Source organism: Schistocerca gregaria, chromosome 8 (assembly GCF_023897955.1).
Source record: "Schistocerca gregaria isolate iqSchGreg1 chromosome 8, iqSchGreg1.2, whole genome shotgun sequence".
NCBI classification, from domain to species: Eukaryota; Metazoa; Arthropoda; class Insecta; order Orthoptera; family Acrididae; genus Schistocerca; species Schistocerca gregaria.
Window position 1 is genome coordinate 381,823,465 of NC_064927.1, and position 16,974 is coordinate 381,840,438.

At 52.7% G+C, this 16,974-nt stretch overlaps 49 non-coding genes across 49 annotated transcripts; 24 read left to right on the plus strand and 25 right to left on the minus strand.

Moving 5' to 3' along the window:
- Positions 1-100: 100 nt before the first annotated feature.
- On the minus strand, positions 101-192 carry Trnai-uau (transfer RNA isoleucine (anticodon UAU)). The gene is given in 2 exon segments: positions 101-136; positions 155-192. It is a non-coding gene; the product is annotated as a tRNA-Ile (tRNA).
- Positions 193-634: 442 nt separating this feature from the next.
- Trnar-acg (transfer RNA arginine (anticodon ACG)) lies at positions 635-707 on the plus strand. Its single transcript has one exon. It is a non-coding gene; the product is annotated as a tRNA-Arg (tRNA).
- Positions 708-990: 283 nt separating this feature from the next.
- On the plus strand, positions 991-1,062 carry Trnam-cau (transfer RNA methionine (anticodon CAU)). The gene has a single exon. It is a non-coding gene; the product is annotated as a tRNA-Met (tRNA).
- A 233-nt stretch (positions 1,063-1,295) lies between these two features.
- Trnad-guc (transfer RNA aspartic acid (anticodon GUC)) lies at positions 1,296-1,367 on the minus strand. The gene has a single exon. It is a non-coding gene; the product is annotated as a tRNA-Asp (tRNA).
- Positions 1,368-1,478: 111 nt separating this feature from the next.
- Positions 1,479-1,570, minus strand: Trnai-uau (transfer RNA isoleucine (anticodon UAU)). The gene is given in 2 exon segments: positions 1,479-1,514; positions 1,533-1,570. It is a non-coding gene; the product is annotated as a tRNA-Ile (tRNA).
- Positions 1,571-2,012: 442 nt separating this feature from the next.
- Positions 2,013-2,085, plus strand: Trnar-acg (transfer RNA arginine (anticodon ACG)). Its single transcript has one exon. It is a non-coding gene; the product is annotated as a tRNA-Arg (tRNA).
- A 283-nt stretch (positions 2,086-2,368) lies between these two features.
- Positions 2,369-2,440, plus strand: Trnam-cau (transfer RNA methionine (anticodon CAU)). Its single transcript has one exon. It is a non-coding gene; the product is annotated as a tRNA-Met (tRNA).
- A 233-nt stretch (positions 2,441-2,673) lies between these two features.
- Positions 2,674-2,745, minus strand: Trnad-guc (transfer RNA aspartic acid (anticodon GUC)). Its single transcript has one exon. It is a non-coding gene; the product is annotated as a tRNA-Asp (tRNA).
- A 111-nt stretch (positions 2,746-2,856) lies between these two features.
- Trnai-uau (transfer RNA isoleucine (anticodon UAU)) lies at positions 2,857-2,948 on the minus strand. Its single transcript is given in 2 exon segments — positions 2,857-2,892; positions 2,911-2,948. It is a non-coding gene; the product is annotated as a tRNA-Ile (tRNA).
- A 442-nt stretch (positions 2,949-3,390) lies between these two features.
- On the plus strand, positions 3,391-3,463 carry Trnar-acg (transfer RNA arginine (anticodon ACG)). The gene has a single exon. It is a non-coding gene; the product is annotated as a tRNA-Arg (tRNA).
- A 283-nt stretch (positions 3,464-3,746) lies between these two features.
- Positions 3,747-3,818, plus strand: Trnam-cau (transfer RNA methionine (anticodon CAU)). The gene has a single exon. It is a non-coding gene; the product is annotated as a tRNA-Met (tRNA).
- A 233-nt stretch (positions 3,819-4,051) lies between these two features.
- Positions 4,052-4,123, minus strand: Trnad-guc (transfer RNA aspartic acid (anticodon GUC)). The gene has a single exon. It is a non-coding gene; the product is annotated as a tRNA-Asp (tRNA).
- Positions 4,124-4,234: 111 nt separating this feature from the next.
- On the minus strand, positions 4,235-4,326 carry Trnai-uau (transfer RNA isoleucine (anticodon UAU)). The gene is given in 2 exon segments: positions 4,235-4,270; positions 4,289-4,326. It is a non-coding gene; the product is annotated as a tRNA-Ile (tRNA).
- Positions 4,327-4,768: 442 nt separating this feature from the next.
- On the plus strand, positions 4,769-4,841 carry Trnar-acg (transfer RNA arginine (anticodon ACG)). Its single transcript has one exon. It is a non-coding gene; the product is annotated as a tRNA-Arg (tRNA).
- Positions 4,842-5,124: 283 nt separating this feature from the next.
- Positions 5,125-5,196, plus strand: Trnam-cau (transfer RNA methionine (anticodon CAU)). Its single transcript has one exon. It is a non-coding gene; the product is annotated as a tRNA-Met (tRNA).
- Positions 5,197-5,429: 233 nt separating this feature from the next.
- On the minus strand, positions 5,430-5,501 carry Trnad-guc (transfer RNA aspartic acid (anticodon GUC)). The gene has a single exon. It is a non-coding gene; the product is annotated as a tRNA-Asp (tRNA).
- Positions 5,502-5,612: 111 nt separating this feature from the next.
- Positions 5,613-5,704, minus strand: Trnai-uau (transfer RNA isoleucine (anticodon UAU)). Its single transcript is given in 2 exon segments — positions 5,613-5,648; positions 5,667-5,704. It is a non-coding gene; the product is annotated as a tRNA-Ile (tRNA).
- Positions 5,705-6,146: 442 nt separating this feature from the next.
- On the plus strand, positions 6,147-6,219 carry Trnar-acg (transfer RNA arginine (anticodon ACG)). Its single transcript has one exon. It is a non-coding gene; the product is annotated as a tRNA-Arg (tRNA).
- A 283-nt stretch (positions 6,220-6,502) lies between these two features.
- On the plus strand, positions 6,503-6,574 carry Trnam-cau (transfer RNA methionine (anticodon CAU)). The gene has a single exon. It is a non-coding gene; the product is annotated as a tRNA-Met (tRNA).
- Positions 6,575-6,807: 233 nt separating this feature from the next.
- Trnad-guc (transfer RNA aspartic acid (anticodon GUC)) lies at positions 6,808-6,879 on the minus strand. Its single transcript has one exon. It is a non-coding gene; the product is annotated as a tRNA-Asp (tRNA).
- Positions 6,880-6,990: 111 nt separating this feature from the next.
- On the minus strand, positions 6,991-7,082 carry Trnai-uau (transfer RNA isoleucine (anticodon UAU)). Its single transcript is given in 2 exon segments — positions 6,991-7,026; positions 7,045-7,082. It is a non-coding gene; the product is annotated as a tRNA-Ile (tRNA).
- A 442-nt stretch (positions 7,083-7,524) lies between these two features.
- Trnar-acg (transfer RNA arginine (anticodon ACG)) lies at positions 7,525-7,597 on the plus strand. The gene has a single exon. It is a non-coding gene; the product is annotated as a tRNA-Arg (tRNA).
- A 283-nt stretch (positions 7,598-7,880) lies between these two features.
- Trnam-cau (transfer RNA methionine (anticodon CAU)) lies at positions 7,881-7,952 on the plus strand. Its single transcript has one exon. It is a non-coding gene; the product is annotated as a tRNA-Met (tRNA).
- A 233-nt stretch (positions 7,953-8,185) lies between these two features.
- On the minus strand, positions 8,186-8,257 carry Trnad-guc (transfer RNA aspartic acid (anticodon GUC)). Its single transcript has one exon. It is a non-coding gene; the product is annotated as a tRNA-Asp (tRNA).
- A 111-nt stretch (positions 8,258-8,368) lies between these two features.
- On the minus strand, positions 8,369-8,460 carry Trnai-uau (transfer RNA isoleucine (anticodon UAU)). Its single transcript is given in 2 exon segments — positions 8,369-8,404; positions 8,423-8,460. It is a non-coding gene; the product is annotated as a tRNA-Ile (tRNA).
- Positions 8,461-8,902: 442 nt separating this feature from the next.
- Positions 8,903-8,975, plus strand: Trnar-acg (transfer RNA arginine (anticodon ACG)). Its single transcript has one exon. It is a non-coding gene; the product is annotated as a tRNA-Arg (tRNA).
- Positions 8,976-9,258: 283 nt separating this feature from the next.
- Positions 9,259-9,330, plus strand: Trnam-cau (transfer RNA methionine (anticodon CAU)). The gene has a single exon. It is a non-coding gene; the product is annotated as a tRNA-Met (tRNA).
- Positions 9,331-9,563: 233 nt separating this feature from the next.
- Positions 9,564-9,635, minus strand: Trnad-guc (transfer RNA aspartic acid (anticodon GUC)). Its single transcript has one exon. It is a non-coding gene; the product is annotated as a tRNA-Asp (tRNA).
- Positions 9,636-9,746: 111 nt separating this feature from the next.
- Trnai-uau (transfer RNA isoleucine (anticodon UAU)) lies at positions 9,747-9,838 on the minus strand. Its single transcript is given in 2 exon segments — positions 9,747-9,782; positions 9,801-9,838. It is a non-coding gene; the product is annotated as a tRNA-Ile (tRNA).
- Positions 9,839-10,280: 442 nt separating this feature from the next.
- Trnar-acg (transfer RNA arginine (anticodon ACG)) lies at positions 10,281-10,353 on the plus strand. Its single transcript has one exon. It is a non-coding gene; the product is annotated as a tRNA-Arg (tRNA).
- Positions 10,354-10,636: 283 nt separating this feature from the next.
- Trnam-cau (transfer RNA methionine (anticodon CAU)) lies at positions 10,637-10,708 on the plus strand. Its single transcript has one exon. It is a non-coding gene; the product is annotated as a tRNA-Met (tRNA).
- A 233-nt stretch (positions 10,709-10,941) lies between these two features.
- Positions 10,942-11,013, minus strand: Trnad-guc (transfer RNA aspartic acid (anticodon GUC)). Its single transcript has one exon. It is a non-coding gene; the product is annotated as a tRNA-Asp (tRNA).
- Positions 11,014-11,124: 111 nt separating this feature from the next.
- Positions 11,125-11,216, minus strand: Trnai-uau (transfer RNA isoleucine (anticodon UAU)). The gene is given in 2 exon segments: positions 11,125-11,160; positions 11,179-11,216. It is a non-coding gene; the product is annotated as a tRNA-Ile (tRNA).
- Positions 11,217-11,658: 442 nt separating this feature from the next.
- Positions 11,659-11,731, plus strand: Trnar-acg (transfer RNA arginine (anticodon ACG)). Its single transcript has one exon. It is a non-coding gene; the product is annotated as a tRNA-Arg (tRNA).
- A 283-nt stretch (positions 11,732-12,014) lies between these two features.
- On the plus strand, positions 12,015-12,086 carry Trnam-cau (transfer RNA methionine (anticodon CAU)). The gene has a single exon. It is a non-coding gene; the product is annotated as a tRNA-Met (tRNA).
- A 233-nt stretch (positions 12,087-12,319) lies between these two features.
- Positions 12,320-12,391, minus strand: Trnad-guc (transfer RNA aspartic acid (anticodon GUC)). Its single transcript has one exon. It is a non-coding gene; the product is annotated as a tRNA-Asp (tRNA).
- A 111-nt stretch (positions 12,392-12,502) lies between these two features.
- Trnai-uau (transfer RNA isoleucine (anticodon UAU)) lies at positions 12,503-12,594 on the minus strand. The gene is given in 2 exon segments: positions 12,503-12,538; positions 12,557-12,594. It is a non-coding gene; the product is annotated as a tRNA-Ile (tRNA).
- Positions 12,595-13,036: 442 nt separating this feature from the next.
- Positions 13,037-13,109, plus strand: Trnar-acg (transfer RNA arginine (anticodon ACG)). The gene has a single exon. It is a non-coding gene; the product is annotated as a tRNA-Arg (tRNA).
- Positions 13,110-13,392: 283 nt separating this feature from the next.
- On the plus strand, positions 13,393-13,464 carry Trnam-cau (transfer RNA methionine (anticodon CAU)). The gene has a single exon. It is a non-coding gene; the product is annotated as a tRNA-Met (tRNA).
- Positions 13,465-13,697: 233 nt separating this feature from the next.
- Positions 13,698-13,769, minus strand: Trnad-guc (transfer RNA aspartic acid (anticodon GUC)). The gene has a single exon. It is a non-coding gene; the product is annotated as a tRNA-Asp (tRNA).
- A 111-nt stretch (positions 13,770-13,880) lies between these two features.
- Trnai-uau (transfer RNA isoleucine (anticodon UAU)) lies at positions 13,881-13,972 on the minus strand. Its single transcript is given in 2 exon segments — positions 13,881-13,916; positions 13,935-13,972. It is a non-coding gene; the product is annotated as a tRNA-Ile (tRNA).
- Positions 13,973-14,414: 442 nt separating this feature from the next.
- On the plus strand, positions 14,415-14,487 carry Trnar-acg (transfer RNA arginine (anticodon ACG)). Its single transcript has one exon. It is a non-coding gene; the product is annotated as a tRNA-Arg (tRNA).
- Positions 14,488-14,770: 283 nt separating this feature from the next.
- Positions 14,771-14,842, plus strand: Trnam-cau (transfer RNA methionine (anticodon CAU)). The gene has a single exon. It is a non-coding gene; the product is annotated as a tRNA-Met (tRNA).
- Positions 14,843-15,075: 233 nt separating this feature from the next.
- Positions 15,076-15,147, minus strand: Trnad-guc (transfer RNA aspartic acid (anticodon GUC)). The gene has a single exon. It is a non-coding gene; the product is annotated as a tRNA-Asp (tRNA).
- Positions 15,148-15,258: 111 nt separating this feature from the next.
- Positions 15,259-15,350, minus strand: Trnai-uau (transfer RNA isoleucine (anticodon UAU)). The gene is given in 2 exon segments: positions 15,259-15,294; positions 15,313-15,350. It is a non-coding gene; the product is annotated as a tRNA-Ile (tRNA).
- Positions 15,351-15,792: 442 nt separating this feature from the next.
- Trnar-acg (transfer RNA arginine (anticodon ACG)) lies at positions 15,793-15,865 on the plus strand. The gene has a single exon. It is a non-coding gene; the product is annotated as a tRNA-Arg (tRNA).
- Positions 15,866-16,148: 283 nt separating this feature from the next.
- Positions 16,149-16,220, plus strand: Trnam-cau (transfer RNA methionine (anticodon CAU)). The gene has a single exon. It is a non-coding gene; the product is annotated as a tRNA-Met (tRNA).
- A 233-nt stretch (positions 16,221-16,453) lies between these two features.
- Trnad-guc (transfer RNA aspartic acid (anticodon GUC)) lies at positions 16,454-16,525 on the minus strand. The gene has a single exon. It is a non-coding gene; the product is annotated as a tRNA-Asp (tRNA).
- A 111-nt stretch (positions 16,526-16,636) lies between these two features.
- Trnai-uau (transfer RNA isoleucine (anticodon UAU)) lies at positions 16,637-16,728 on the minus strand. Its single transcript is given in 2 exon segments — positions 16,637-16,672; positions 16,691-16,728. It is a non-coding gene; the product is annotated as a tRNA-Ile (tRNA).
- Between the last annotated feature and the right edge of the window lie 246 nt (positions 16,729-16,974).

Sequence of the window (16,974 nt, forward strand, 5' to 3'; positions counted from 1 at the left end):
GTCTATACAATGCACGCACATTTCTGCTTCTCAAGTACGTGATGCATCTAAAATCTAGCGTCCCGATGCTTCCAGAGTCAGCTGCTACGAAATAAAAGTATGCCCCAGGTGAGGCTCGAACTCACAACCCCGGCATTGCTCACGGCTACTGCCTTATAAGTACCGTGCGCTAACCAATTGCGCCACTGGGGCTACAGCGGAATGGTTTCAGTTAGCGGTATTCACTTTGCTGCCAAGCTGTTGTGGCTACAGACCCATCATACGATCATCACCTACGGCCATACTGCCACTTCAGCACCTGTCTACGAATGCTTCATACGATTCTTGTTTCATATGCTACACTTACAGGCATATCAACCGCTTGTCATCACCGAAAAAATGCAGAAAAACGGGCGCCTTGCATTCTGCTACCTGTCCAACAGCGGGGGCAGATGTATGGCAAGCTCTAGGCTGTGCAGGCGCACCGTGGCCGAGGAGCTGGAGGAGAGATGCCTTCCTTAGCAGCTCCCTGCAGAGTGCGGAAGACCAGAGTGGCCGCGCCGCCGTTGTCAGTGGACGACACGCAATTTCCGAGCCACGGAGAACACGTTGCTTTGCGATGTGCACCCGCCCCGTGGCTTACACCGCGAACAGTGGCCCTGTGGCGCAACGGATAACGCGTCTGACTACGGATCAGAAGATTCCATGTTCGAATCCTGGCAGGGTCGGCATTTTGTTAGTTGCGGGGGCGTAGCTAGGCAATGCATTCGAATGTCTCCACCTTCGTGGAGTGCAATGTTAATCCTGAGCATCTCGCAGCTGCATCTCGAGACGATCGTGGTAAATATCGCTTCGTGCAAGCGTCAGCGTAGCGTCAGTCGAGCAAAGTCGAGACAAGTCAAGCTGAGAGATGATACGCAGTTAATTAAACGGTAGGCGCGTGAAACCGATGCACACAACGCTTTCCAAGTGTCCAATGCCACGCACCGAAAAGGACGGACTGCTGCATGCAGCAGAGTGGCGCAGTGGAAGCGTGCTGGGCCCATAACCCAGAGGTCCGTGGATCGAAACCACGCTCTGCTAAAATTATTCTTTTTCGTTGGTGCTTCGAGCTCGATCATTAAGCTTGGGGTGCGCTGATTCAGCGACGTCGGTAAACCCTGTCAGTTGTGAAACGATGACGTCGTGTGAAGAATACGAGAAACACTTCCTAAGACGCAGACCTTCTTACGATTTTTTAGCAATTACATTCCTTGATCACAAGGGTAATGCTTTTTCGGGCCATACGTGCAACTTTCGCGATATAAAAATCGCACCTCCCCGGCGGGGAATCGAACCCCGGTCTCCCGCGTGACAGGCGGGGATACTAACCACTATACTACCGAGGAACACGCAGGCGGTCTATACAATGCACGCACATTTCTGCTTCTCAAGTACGTGATGCATCTAAAATCTAGCGTCCCGATGCTTCCAGAGTCAGCTGCTACGAAATAAAAGTATGCCCCAGGTGAGGCTCGAACTCACAACCCCGGCATTGCTCACGGCTACTGCCTTATAAGTACCGTGCGCTAACCAATTGCGCCACTGGGGCTACAGCGGAATGGTTTCAGTTAGCGGTATTCACTTTGCTGGCAAGCTGTTGTGGCTACAGACCCAGCATACGATCATCACCTACGGCCATACTGCCACTTCAGCACCTGTCTACGAATGCTTCATACGATTCTTGTTTCATATGCTACACTTACAGGCATATCAACCGCTTGTCATCACCGAAAAAATGCAGAAAAACGGGCGCCTTGCATTCTGCTACCTGTCCAACAGCGGGGGCAGATGTATGGCAAGCTCTAGGCTGTGCAGGCGCACCGTGGCCGAGGAGCTGGAGGAGAGATGCCTTCCTTAGCAGCTCCCTGCAGAGTGCGGAAGACCAGAGTGGCCGCGCCGCCGTTGTCAGTGGACGACACGCAATTGCCGAGCCACGGAGAACACGTTGCTTTGCGATGTGCACCCGCCCCGTGGCTTACACCGCGAACAGTGGCCCTGTGGCGCAACGGATAACGCGTCTGACTACGGATCAGAAGATTCCAGGTTCGAATCCTGGCAGGGTCGGCATTTTGTTAGTTGCGGGGGCGTAGCTAGGCAATGCATTCGAATGTCTCCACCTTCGTGGAGTGCAATGTTAATCCTGAGCATCTCGCAGCTGCATCTCGAGACGATCGTGGTAAATATCGCTTCGTGCAAGCGTCAGCGTAGCGTCAGTCGAGCAAAGTCGAGACAAGTCAAGCTGAGAGATGATACGCAGTTAATTAAACGGTAGGCGCGTGAAACCGATGCACACAACGCTTTCCAAGTGTCCAATGCCACGCACCGAAAAGGACGGACTGCTGCACGCAGCAGAGTGGCGCAGTGGAAGCGTGCTGGGCCCATAACCCAGAGGTCCGTGGATCGAAACCACGCTCTGCTAAAATTATTCTTTTTCGTTGGTGCTTCGAGCTCGATCATTAAGCTTGGGGTGCGCTGATTCAGCGACGTCAGTAAACCCTGTCAGTTGTGAAACGATGACGTCGTGTGAAGAATACGAGAAACACTTCCTAAGACGCAGACCTTCTTACGATTTTTTAGCAATTACATTCCTTGATCACAAGGGTAATGCTTTTTCGGGCCATACGTGCAACTTTCGCGATATAAAAATCGCACCTCCCCGGCGGGGAATCGAACCCCGGTCTCCCGCGTGACAGGCGGGGATACTAACCACTATACTACCGAGGAACACGCAGGCGGTCTATACAATGCACGCACATTTCTGCTTCTCAAGTACGTGATGCATCTAAAATCTAGCGTCCCGATGCTTCCAGAGTCAGCTGCTACGAAATAAAAGTATGCCCCAGATGAGGCTCGAACTCACAACCCCGGCATTGCTCACGGCTACTGCCTTATAAGTACCGTGCGCTAACCAATTGCGCCACTGGGGCTACAGCGGAATGGTTTCAGTTAGCGGTATTCACTTTGCTGGCAAGCTGTTGTGGCTACAGACCCAGCATACGATCATCACCTACGGCCATACTGCCACTTCAGCACCTGTCTACGAATGCTTCATACGATTCTTGTTTCATATGCTACACTTACAGGCATATCAACCGCTTGTCATCACCGAAAAAATGCAGAAAAACGGGCGCCTTGCATTCTGCTACCTGTCCAACAGCGGGGGCAGATGTATGGCAAGCTCTAGGCTGTGCAGGCGCACCGTGGCCGAGGAGCTGGAGGAGAGATGCCTTCCTTAGCAGCTCCCTGCAGAGTGCGGAAGACCAGAGTGGCCGCGCCGCCGTTGTCAGTGGACGACACGCAATTGCCGAGCCACGGAGAACACGTTGCTTTGCGATGTGCACCCGCCCCGTGGCTTACACCGCGAACAGTGGCCCTGTGGCGCAACGGATAACGCGTCTGACTACGGATCAGAAGATTCCAGGTTCGAATCCTGGCAGGGTCGGCATTTTGTTAGTTGCGGGGGCGTAGCTAGGCAATGCATTCGAATGTCTCCACCTTCGTGGAGTGCAATGTTAATCCTGAGCATCTCGCAGCTGCATCTCGAGACGATCGTGGTAAATATCGCTTCGTGCAAGCGTCAGCGTAGCGTCAGTCGAGCAAAGTCGAGACAAGTCAAGCTGAGAGATGATACGCAGTTAATTAAACGGTAGGCGCGTGAAACCGATGCACACAACGCTTTCCAAGTGTCCAATGCCACGCACCGAAAAGGACGGACTGCTGCACGCAGCAGAGTGGCGCAGTGGAAGCGTGCTGGGCCCATAACCCAGAGGTCCGTGGATCGAAACCACGCTCTGCTAAAATTATTCTTTTTCGTTGGTGCTTCGAGCTCGATCATTAAGCTTGGGGTGCGCTGATTCAGCGACGTCAGTAAACCCTGTCAGTTGTGAAACGATGACGTCGTGTGAAGAATACGAGAAACACTTCCTAAGACGCAGACCTTCTTACGATTTTTTAGCAATTACATTCCTTGATCACAAGGGTAATGCTTTTTCGGGCCATACGTGCAACTTTCGCGATATAAAAATCGCACCTCCCCGGCGGGGAATCGAACCCCGGTCTCCCGCGTGACAGGCGGGGATACTAACCACTATACTACCGAGGAACACGCAGGCGGTCTATACAATGCACGCACATTTCTGCTTCTCAAGTACGTGATGCATCTAAAATCTAGCGTCCCGATGCTTCCAGAGTCAGCTGCTACGAAATAAAAGTATGCCCCAGGTGAGGCTCGAACTCACAACCCCGGCATTGCTCACGGCTACTGCCTTATAAGTACCGTGCGCTAACCAATTGCGCCACTGGGGCTACAGCGGAATGGTTTCAGTTAGCGGTATTCACTTTGCTGGCAAGCTGTTGTGGCTACAGACCCAGCATACGATCATCACCTACGGCCATACTGCCACTTCAGCACCTGTCTACGAATGCTTCATACGATTCTTGTTTCATATGCTACACTTACAGGCATATCAACCGCTTGTCATCACCGAAAAAATGCAGAAAAACGGGCGCCTTGCATTCTGCTACCTGTCCAACAGCGGGGGCAGATGTATGGCAAGCTCTAGGCTGTGCAGGCGCACCGTGGCCGAGGAGCTGGAGGAGAGATGCCTTCCTTAGCAGCTCCCTGCAGAGTGCGGAAGACCAGAGTGGCCGCGCCGCCGTTGTCAGTGGACGACACGCAATTGCCGAGCCACGGAGAACACGTTGCTTTGCGATGTGCACCCGCCCCGTGGCTTACACCGCGAACAGTGGCCCTGTGGCGCAACGGATAACGCGTCTGACTACGGATCAGAAGATTCCAGGTTCGAATCCTGGCAGGGTCGGCATTTTGTTAGTTGCGGGGGCGTAGCTAGGCAATGCATTCGAATGTCTCCACCTTCGTGGAGTGCAATGTTAATCCTGAGCATCTCGCAGCTGCATCTCGAGACGATCGTGGTAAATATCGCTTCGTGCAAGCGTCAGCGTAGCGTCAGTCGAGCAAAGTCGAGACAAGTCAAGCTGAGAGATGATACGCAGTTAATTAAACGGTAGGCGCGTGAAACCGATGCACACAACGCTTTCCAAGTGTCCAATGCCACGCACCGAAAAGGACGGACTGCTGCACGCAGCAGAGTGGCGCAGTGGAAGCGTGCTGGGCCCATAACCCAGAGGTCCGTGGATCGAAACCACGCTCTGCTAAAATTATTCTTTTTCGTTGGTGCTTCGAGCTCGATCATTAAGCTTGGGGTGCGCTGATTCAGCGACGTCAGTAAACCCTGTCAGTTGTGAAACGATGACGTCGTGTGAAGAATACGAGAAACACTTCCTAAGACGCAGACCTTCTTACGATTTTTTAGCAATTACATTCCTTGATCACAAGGGTAATGCTTTTTCGGGCCATACGTGCAACTTTCGCGATATAAAAATCGCACCTACCCGGCGGGGAATCGAACCCCGGTCTCCCGCGTGACAGGCGGGGATACTAACCACTATACTACCGAGGAACACGCAGGCGGTCTATACAATGCACGCACATTTCTGCTTCTCAAGTACGTGATACATCTAAAATCTAGCGTCCCGATGCTTCCAGAGTCAGCTGCTACGAAATAAAAGTATGCCCCAGGTGAGGCTCGAACTCACAACCCCGGCATTGCTCACGGCTACTGCCTTATAAGTACCGTGCGCTAACCAATTGCGCCACTGGGGCTACAGCGGAATGGTTTCAGTTAGCGGTATTCACTTTGCTGCCAAGCTGTTGTGGCTACAGACCCATCATACGATCATCACCTACGGCCATACTGCCACTTCAGCACCTGTCTACGAATGCTTCATACGATTCTTGTTTCATATGCTACACTTACAGGCATATCAACCGCTTGTCATCACCGAAAAAATGCAGAAAAACGGGCGCCTTGCATTCTGCTACCTGTCCAACAGCGGGGGCAGATGTATGGCAAGCTCTAGGCTGTGCAGGCGCACCGTGGCCGAGGAGCTGGAGGAGAGATGCCTTCCTTAGCAGCTCCCTGCAGAGTGCGGAAGACCAGAGTGGCCGCGCCGCCGTTGTCAGTGGACGACACGCAATTGCCGAGCCACGGAGAACACGTTGCTTTGCGATGTGCACCCGCCCCGTGGCTTACACCGCGAACAGTGGCCCTGTGGCGCAACGGATAACGCGTCTGACTACGGATCAGAAGATTCCAGGTTCGAATCCTGGCAGGGTCGGCATTTTGTTAGTTGCGGGGGCGTAGCTAGGCAATGCATTCGAATGTCTCCACCTTCGTGGAGTGCAATGTTAATCCTGAGCATCTCGCAGCTGCATCTCGAGACGATCGTGGTAAATATCGCTTCGTGCAAGCGTCAGCGTAGCGTCAGTCGAGCAAAGTCGAGACAAGTCAAGCTGAGAGATGATACGCAGTTAATTAAACGGTAGGCGCGTGAAACCGATGCACACAACGCTTTCCAAGTGTCCAATGCCACGCACCGAAAAGGACGGACTGCTGCACGCAGCAGAGTGGCGCAGTGGAAGCGTGCTGGGCCCATAACCCAGAGGTCCGTGGATCGAAACCACGCTCTGCTAAAATTATTCTTTTTCGTTGGTGCTTCGAGCTCGATCATTAAGCTTGGGGTGCGCTGATTCAGCGACGTCAGTAAACCCTGTCAGTTGTGAAACGATGACGTCGTGTGAAGAATACGAGAAACACTTCCTAAGACGCAGACCTTCTTACGATTTTTTAGCAATTACATTCCTTGATCACAAGGGTAATGCTTTTTCGGGCCATACGTGCAACTTTCGCGATATAAAAATCGCACCTCCCCGGCGGGGAATCGAACCCCGGTCTCCCGCGTGACAGGCGGGGATACTAACCACTATACTACCGAGGAACACGCAGGCGGTCTATACAATGCACGCACATTTCTGCTTCTCAAGTACGTGATGCATCTAAAATCTAGCGTCCCGATGCTTCCAGAGTCAGCTGCTACGAAATAAAAGTATGCCCCAGGTGAGGCTCGAACTCACAACCCCGGCATTGCTCACGGCTACTGCCTTATAAGTACCGTGCGCTAACCAATTGCGCCACTGGGGCTACAGCGGAATGGTTTCAGTTAGCGGTATTCACTTTGCTGCCAAGCTGTTGTGGCTACAGACCCATCATACGATCATCACCTACGGCCATACTGCCACTTCAGCACCTGTCTACGAATGCTTCATACGATTCTTGTTTCATATGCTACACTTACAGGCATATCAACCGCTTGTCATCACCGAAAAAATGCAGAAAAACGGGCGCCTTGCATTCTGCTACCTGTCCAACAGCGGGGGCAGATGTATGGCAAGCTCTAGGCTGTGCAGGCGCACCGTGGCCGAGGAGCTGGAGGAGAGATGCCTTCCTTAGCAGCTCCCTGCAGAGTGCGGAAGACCAGAGTGGCCGCGCCGCCGTTGTCAGTGGACGACACGCAATTGCCGAGCCACGGAGAACACGTTGCTTTGCGATGTGCACCCGCCCCGTGGCTTACACCGCGAACAGTGGCCCTGTGGCGCAACGGATAACGCGTCTGACTACGGATCAGAAGATTCCAGGTTCGAATCCTGGCAGGGTCGGCATTTTGTTAGTTGCGGGGGCGTAGCTAGGCAATGCATTCGAATGTCTCCACCTTCGTGGAGTGCAATGTTAATCCTGAGCATCTCGCAGCTGCATCTCGAGACGATCGTGGTAAATATCGCTTCGTGCAAGCGTCAGCGTAGCGTCAGTCGAGCAAAGTCGAGACAAGTCAAGCTGAGAGATGATACGCAGTTAATTAAACGGTAGGCGCGTGAAACCGATGCACACAACGCTTTCCAAGTGTCCAATGCCACGCACCGAAAAGGACGGACTGCTGCACGCAGCAGAGTGGCGCAGTGGAAGCGTGCTGGGCCCATAACCCAGAGGTCCGTGGATCGAAACCACGCTCTGCTAAAATTATTCTTTTTCGTTGGTGCTTCGAGCTCGATCATTAAGCTTGGGGTGCGCTGATTCAGCGACGTCAGTAAACCCTGTCAGTTGTGAAACGATGACGTCGTGTGAAGAATACGAGAAACACTTCCTAAGACGCAGACCTTCTTACGATTTTTTAGCAATTACATTCCTTGATCACAAGGGTAATGCTTTTTCGGGCCATACGTGCAACTTTCGCGATATAAAAATCGCACCTCCCCGGCGGGGAATCGAACCCCGGTCTCCCGCGTGACAGGCGGGGATACTAACCACTATACTACCGAGGAACACGCAGGCGGTCTATACAATGCACGCACATTTCTGCTTCTCAAGTACGTGATGCATCTAAAATCTAGCGTCCCGATGCTTCCAGAGTCAGCTGCTACGAAATAAAAGTATGCCCCAGGTGAGGCTCGAACTCACAACCCCGGCATTGCTCACGGCTACTGCCTTATAAGTACCGTGCGCTAACCAATTGCGCCACTGGGGCTACAGCGGAATGGTTTCAGTTAGCGGTATTCACTTTGCTGCCAAGCTGTTGTGGCTACAGACCCATCATACGATCATCACCTACGGCCATACTGCCACTTCAGCACCTGTCTACGAATGCTTCATACGATTCTTGTTTCATATGCTACACTTACAGGCATATCAACCGCTTGTCATCACCGAAAAAATGCAGAAAAACGGGCGCCTTGCATTCTGCTACCTGTCCAACAGCGGGGGCAGATGTATGGCAAGCTCTAGGCTGTGCAGGCGCACCGTGGCCGAGGAGCTGGAGGAGAGATGCCTTCCTTAGCAGCTCCCTGCAGAGTGCGGAAGACCAGAGTGGCCGCGCCGCCGTTGTCAGTGGACGACACGCAATTGCCGAGCCACGGAGAACACGTTGCTTTGCGATGTGCACCCGCCCCGTGGCTTACACCGCGAACAGTGGCCCTGTGGCGCAACGGATAACGCGTCTGACTACGGATCAGAAGATTCCATGTTCGAATCCTGGCAGGGTCGGCATTTTGTTAGTTGCGGGGGCGTAGCTAGGCAATGCATTCGAATGTCTCCACCTTCGTGGAGTGCAATGTTAATCCTGAGCATCTCGCAGCTGCATCTCGAGACGATCGTGGTAAATATCGCTTCGTGCAAGCGTCAGCGTAGCGTCAGTCGAGCAAAGTCGAGACAAGTCAAGCTGAGAGATGATACGCAGTTAATTAAACGGTAGGCGCGTGAAACCGATGCACACAACGCTTTCCAAGTGTCCAATGCCACGCACCGAAAAGGACGGACTGCTGCACGCAGCAGAGTGGCGCAGTGGAAGCGTGCTGGGCCCATAACCCAGAGGTCCGTGGATCGAAACCACGCTCTGCTAAAATTATTCTTTTTCGTTGGTGCTTCGAGCTCGATCATTAAGCTTGGGGTGCGCTGATTCAGCGACGTCAGTAAACCCTGTCAGTTGTGAAACGATGACGTCGTGTGAAGAATACGAGAAACACTTCCTAAGACGCAGACCTTCTTACGATTTTTTAGCAATTACATTCCTTGATCACAAGGGTAATGCTTTTTCGGGCCATACGTGCAACTTTCGCGATATAAAAATCGCACCTCCCCGGCGGGGAATCGAACCCCGGTCTCCCGCGTGACAGGCGGGGATACTAACCACTATACTACCGAGGAACACGCAGGCGGTCTATACAATGCACGCACATTTCTGCTTCTCAAGTACGTGATGCATCTAAAATCTAGCGTCCCGATGCTTCCAGAGTCAGCTGCTACGAAATAAAAGTATGCCCCAGGTGAGGCTCGAACTCACAACCCCGGCATTGCTCACGGCTACTGCCTTATAAGTACCGTGCGCTAACCAATTGCGCCACTGGGGCTACAGCGGAATGGTTTCAGTTAGCGGTATTCACTTTGCTGCCAAGCTGTTGTGGCTACAGACCCATCATACGATCATCACCTACGGCCATACTGCCACTTCAGCACCTGTCTACGAATGCTTCATACGATTCTTGTTTCATATGCTACACTTACAGGCATATCAACCGCTTGTCATCACCGAAAAAATGCAGAAAAACGGGCGCCTTGCATTCTGCTACCTGTCCAACAGCGGGGGCAGATGTATGGCAAGCTCTAGGCTGTGCAGGCGCACCGTGGCCGAGGAGCTGGAGGAGAGATGCCTTCCTTAGCAGCTCCCTGCAGAGTGCGGAAGACCAGAGTGGCCGCGCCGCCGTTGTCAGTGGACGACACGCAATTGCCGAGCCACGGAGAACACGTTGCTTTGCGATGTGCACCCGCCCCGTGGCTTACACCGCGAACAGTGGCCCTGTGGCGCAACGGATAACGCGTCTGACTACGGATCAGAAGATTCCAGGTTCGAATCCTGGCAGGGTCGGCATTTTGTTAGTTGCGGGGGCGTAGCTAGGCAATGCATTCGAATGTCTCCACCTTCGTGGAGTGCAATGTTAATCCTGAGCATCTCGCAGCTGCATCTCGAGACGATCGTGGTAAATATCGCTTCGTGCAAGCGTCAGCGTAGCGTCAGTCGAGCAAAGTCGAGACAAGTCAAGCTGAGAGATGATACGCAGTTAATTAAACGGTAGGCGCGTGAAACCGATGCACACAACGCTTTCCAAGTGTCCAATGCCACGCACCGAAAAGGACGGACTGCTGCACGCAGCAGAGTGGCGCAGTGGAAGCGTGCTGGGCCCATAACCCAGAGGTCCGTGGATCGAAACCACGCTCTGCTAAAATTATTCTTTTTCGTTGGTGCTTCGAGCTCGATCATTAAGCTTGGGGTGCGCTGATTCAGCGACGTCAGTAAACCCTGTCAGTTGTGAAACGATGACGTCGTGTGAAGAATACGAGAAACACTTCCTAAGACGCAGACCTTCTTACGATTTTTTAGCAATTACATTCCTTGATCACAAGGGTAATGCTTTTTCGGGCCATACGTGCAACTTTCGCGATATAAAAATCGCACCTACCCGGCGGGGAATCGAACCCCGGTCTCCCGCGTGACAGGCGGGGATACTAACCACTATACTACCGAGGAACACGCAGGCGGTCTATACAATGCACGCACATTTCTGCTTCTCAAGTACGTGATACATCTAAAATCTAGCGTCCCGATGCTTCCAGAGTCAGCTGCTACGAAATAAAAGTATGCCCCAGGTGAGGCTCGAACTCACAACCCCGGCATTGCTCACGGCTACTGCCTTATAAGTACCGTGCGCTAACCAATTGCGCCACTGGGGCTACAGCAGAATGGTTTCAGTTAGCGGTATTCACTTTGCTGCCAAGCGGTTGTGGCTACAGACCCATCATACGATCATCACCTACGGCCATACTGCCACTTCAGCACCTGTCTACGAATGCTTCATACGATTCTTGTTTCATATGCTACACTTACAGGCATATCAACCGCTTGTCATCACCGAAAAAATGCAGAAAAACGGGCGCCTTGCATTCTGCTACCTGTCCAACAGCGGGGGCAGATGTATGGCAAGCTCTAGGCTGTGCAGGCGCACCGTGGCCGAGGAGCTGGAGGAGAGATGCCTTCCTTAGCAGCTCCCTGCAGAGTGCGGAAGACCAGAGTGGCCGCGCCGCCGTTGTCAGTGGACGACACGCAATTGCCGAGCCACGGAGAACACGTTGCTTTGCGATGTGCACCCGCCCCGTGGCTTACACCGCGAACAGTGGCCCTGTGGCGCAACGGATAACGCGTCTGACTACGGATCAGAAGATTCCAAGTTCGAATCCTGGCAGGGTCGGCATTTTGTTAGTTGCGGGGGCGTAGCTAGGCAATGCATTCGAATGTCTCCACCTTTGTGGAGTGCAATGTTAATCCTGAGCATCTCGCAGCTGCATCTCGAGACGATCGTGGTAAATATCGCTTCGTGCAAGCGTCAGCGTAGCGTCAGTCGAGCAAAGTCGAGACAAGTCAAGCTGAGAGATGATACGCAGTTAATTAAACGGTAGGCGCGTGAAACCGATGCACACAACGCTTTCCAAGTGTCCAATGCCACGCACCGAAAAGGACGGACTGCTGCACGCAGCAGAGTGGCGCAGTGGAAGCGTGCTGGGCCCATAACCCAGAGGTCCGTGGATCGAAACCACGCTCTGCTAAAATTATTCTTTTTCGTTGGTGCTTCGAGCTCGATCATTAAGCTTGGGGTGCGCTGATTCAGCGACGTCAGTAAACCCTGTCAGTTGTGAAACGATGACGTCGTGTGAAGAATACGAGAAACACTTCCTAAGACGCAGACCTTCTTACGATTTTTTAGCAATTACATTCCTTGATCACAAGGGTAATGCTTTTTCGGGCCATACGTGCAACTTTCGCGATATAAAAATCGCACCTCCCCGGCGGGGAATCGAACCCCGGTCTCCCGCGTGACAGGCGGGGATACTAACCACTATACTACCGAGGAACACGCAGGCGGTCTATACAATGCACGCACATTTCTGCTTCTCAAGTACGTGATGCATCTAAAATCTAGCGTCCCGATGCTTCCAGAGTCAGCTGCTACGAAATAAAAGTATGCCCCAGGTGAGGCTCGAACTCACAACCCCGGCATTGCTCACGGCTACTGCCTTATAAGTACCGTGCGCTAACCAATTGCGCCACTGGGGCTACAGCGGAATGGTTTCAGTTAGCGGTATTCACTTTGCTGCCAAGCTGTTGTGGCTACAGACCCATCATACGATCATCACCTACGGCCATACTGCCACTTCAGCACCTGTCTACGAATGCTTCATACGATTCTTGTTTCATATGCTACACTTACAGGCATATCAACCGCTTGTCATCACCGAAAAAATGCAGAAAAACGGGCGCCTTGCATTCTGCTACCTGTCCAACAGCGGGGGCAGATGTATGGCAAGCTCTAGGCTGTGCAGGCGCACCGTGGCCGAGGAGCTGGAGGAGAGATGCCTTCCTTAGCAGCTCCCTGCAGAGTGCGGAAGACCAGAGTGGCCGCGCCGCCGTTGTCAGTGGACGACACGCAATTGCCGAGCCACGGAGAACACGTTGCTTTGCGATGTGCACCCGCCCCGTGGCTTACACCGCGAACAGTGGCCCTGTGGCGCAACGGATAACGCGTCTGACTACGGATCAGAAGATTCCAAGTTCGAATCCTGGCAGGGTCGGCATTTTGTTAGTTGCGGGGGCGTAGCTAGGCAATGCATTCGAATGTCTCCACCTTTGTGGAGTGCAATGTTAATCCTGAGCATCTCGCAGCTGCATCTCGAGACGATCGTGGTAAATATCGCTTCGTGCAAGCGTCAGCGTAGCGTCAGTCGAGCAAAGTCGAGACAAGTCAAGCTGAGAGATGATACGCAGTTAATTAAACGGTAGGCGCGTGAAACCGATGCACACAACGCTTTCCAAGTGTCCAATGCCACGCACCGAAAAGGACGGACTGCTGCACGCAGCAGAGTGGCGCAGTGGAAGCGTGCTGGGCCCATAACCCAGAGGTCCGTGGATCGAAACCACGCTCTGCTAAAATTATTCTTTTTCGTTGGTGCTTCGAGCTCGATCATTAAGCTTGGGGTGCGCTGATTCAGCGACGTCAGTAAACCCTGTCAGTTGTGAAACGATGACGTCGTGTGAAGAATACGAGAAACACTTCCTAAGACGCAGACCTTCTTACGATTTTTTAGCAATTACATTCCTTGATCACAAGGGTAATGCTTTTTCGGGCCATACGTGCAACTTTCGCGATATAAAAATCGCACCTCCCCGGCGGGGAATCGAACCCCGGTCTCCCGCGTGACAGGCGGGGATACTAACCACTATACTACCGAGGAACACGCAGGCGGTCTATACAATGCACGCACATTTCTGCTTCTCAAGTACGTGATGCATCTAAAATCTAGCGTCCCGATGCTTCCAGAGTCAGCTGCTACGAAATAAAAGTATGCCCCAGGTGAGGCTCGAACTCACAACCCCGGCATTGCTCACGGCTACTGCCTTATAAGTACCGTGCGCTAACCAATTGCGCCACTGGGGCTACAGCGGAATGGTTTCAGTTAGCGGTATTCACTTTGCTGCCAAGCTGTTGTGGCTACAGACCCATCATACGATCATCACCTACGGCCATACTGCCACTTCAGCACCTGTCTACGAATGCTTCATACGATTCTTGTTTCATATGCTACACTTACAGGCATATCAACCGCTTGTCATCACCGAAAAAATGCAGAAAAACGGGCGCCTTGCATTCTGCTACCTGTCCAACAGCGGGGGCAGATGTATGGCAAGCTCTAGGCTGTGCAGGCGCACCGTGGCCGAGGAGCTGGAGGAGAGATGCCTTCCTTAGCAGCTCCCTGCAGAGTGCGGAAGACCAGAGTGGCCGCGCCGCCGTTGTCAGTGGACGACACGCAATTGCCGAGCCACGGAGAACACGTTGCTTTGCGATGTGCACCCGCCCCGTGGCTTACACCGCGAACAGTGGCCCTGTGGCGCAACGGATAACGCGTCTGACTACGGATCAGAAGATTCCAGGTTCGAATCCTGGCAGGGTCGGCATTTTGTTAGTTGCGGGGGCGTAGCTAGGCAATGCATTCGAATGTCTCCACCTTCGTGGAGTGCAATGTTAATCCTGAGCATCTCGCAGCTGCATCTCGAGACGATCGTGGTAAATATCGCTTCGTGCAAGCGTCAGCGTAGCGTCAGTCGAGCAAAGTCGAGACAAGTCAAGCTGAGAGATGATACGCAGTTAATTAAACGGTAGGCGCGTGAAACCGATGCACACAACGCTTTCCAAGTGTCCAATGCCACGCACCGAAAAGGACGGACTGCTGCACGCAGCAGAGTGGCGCAGTGGAAGCGTGCTGGGCCCATAACCCAGAGGTCCGTGGATCGAAACCACGCTCTGCTAAAATTATTCTTTTTCGTTGGTGCTTCGAGCTCGATCATTAAGCTTGGGGTGCGCTGATTCAGCGACGTCAGTAAACCCTGTCAGTTGTGAAACGATGACGTCGTGTGAAGAATACGAGAAACACTTCCTAAGACGCAGACCTTCTTACGATTTTTTAGCAATTACATTCCTTGATCACAAGGGTAATGCTTTTTCGGGCCATACGTGCAACTTTCGCGATATAAAAATCGCACCTACCCGGCGGGGAATCGAACCCCGGTCTCCCGCGTGACAGGCGGGGATACTAACCACTATACTACCGAGGAACACGCAGGCGGTCTATACAATGCACGCACATTTCTGCTTCTCAAGTACGTGATACATCTAAAATCTAGCGTCCCGATGCTTCCAGAGTCAGCTGCTACGAAATAAAAGTATGCCCCAGGTGAGGCTCGAACTCACAACCCCGGCATTGCTCACGGCTACTGCCTTATAAGTACCGTGCGCTAACCAATTGCGCCACTGGGGCTACAGCAGAATGGTTTCAGTTAGCGGTATTCACTTTGCTGCCAAGCGGTTGTGGCTACAGACCCATCATACGATCATCACCTACGGCCATACTGCCACTTCAGCACCTGTCTACGAATGCTTCATACGATTCTTGTTTCATATGCTACACTTACAGGCATATCAACCGCTTGTCATCACCGAAAAAATGCAGAAAAACGGGCGCCTTGCATTCTGCTACCTGTCCAACAGCGGGGGCAGATGTATGGCAAGCTCTAGGCTGTGCAGGCGCACCGTGGCCGAGGAGCTGGAGGAGAGATGCCTTCCTTAGCAGCTCCCTGCAGAGTGCGGAAGACCAGAGTGGCCGCGCCGCCGTTGTCAGTGGACGACACGCAATTGCCGAGCCACGGAGAACACGTTGCTTTGCGATGTGCACCCGCCCCGTGGCTTACACCGCGAACAGTGGCCCTGTGGCGCAACGGATAACGCGTCTGACTACGGATCAGAAGATTCCAAGTTCGAATCCTGGCAGGGTCGGCATTTTGTTAGTTGCGGGGGCGTAGCTAGGCAATGCATTCGAATGTCTCCACCTTTGTGGAGTGCAATGTTAATCCTGAGCATCTCGCAGCTGCATCTCGAGACGATCGTGGTAAATATCGCTTCGTGCAAGCGTCAGCGTAGCGTCAGTCGAGCAAAGTCGAGACAAGTCAAGCTGAGAGATGATACGCAGTTAATTAAACGGTAGGCGCGTGAAACCGATGCACACAACGCTTTCCAAGTGTCCAATGCCACGCACCGAAAAGGACGGACTGCTGCACGCAGCAGAGTGGCGCAGTGGAAGCGTGCTGGGCCCATAACCCAGAGGTCCGTGGATCGAAACCACGCTCTGCTAAAATTATTCTTTTTCGTTGGTGCTTCGAGCTCGATCATTAAGCTTGGGGTGCGCTGATTCAGCGACGTCAGTAAACCCTGTCAGTTGTGAAACGATGACGTCGTGTGAAGAATACGAGAAACACTTCCTAAGACGCAGACCTTCTTACGATTTTTTAGCAATTACATTCCTTGATCACAAGGGTAATGCTTTTTCGGGCCATACGTGCAACTTTCGCGATATAAAAATCGCACCTCCCCGGCGGGGAATCGAACCCCGGTCTCCCGCGTGACAGGCGGGGATACTAACCACTATACTACCGAGGAACACGCAGGCGGTCTATACAATGCACGCACATTTCTGCTTCTCAAGTACGTGATACATCTAAAATCTAGCGTCCCGATGCTTCCAGAGTCAGCTGCTACGAAATAAAAGTATGCCCCAGGTGAGGCTCGAACTCACAACCCCGGCATTGCTCACGGCTACTGCCTTATAAGTACCGTGCGCTAACCAATTGCGCCACTGGGGCTACAGCAGAATGGTTTCAGTTAGCGGTATTCACTTTGCTGCCAAGCGGTTGTGGCTACAGACCCATCATACGATCATCACCTACGGCCATACTGCCACTTCAGCACCTGTCTACGAATGCTTCATACGATTCTTGTTTCATATGCTACACTTACAGGCATATCAACCGCTTGTCATCACCGAAAAAATGCAGAAAAACGGGCGCCTTGCATTCTGCTACCTGTCCAACAGCGGGGGCAGATGTATG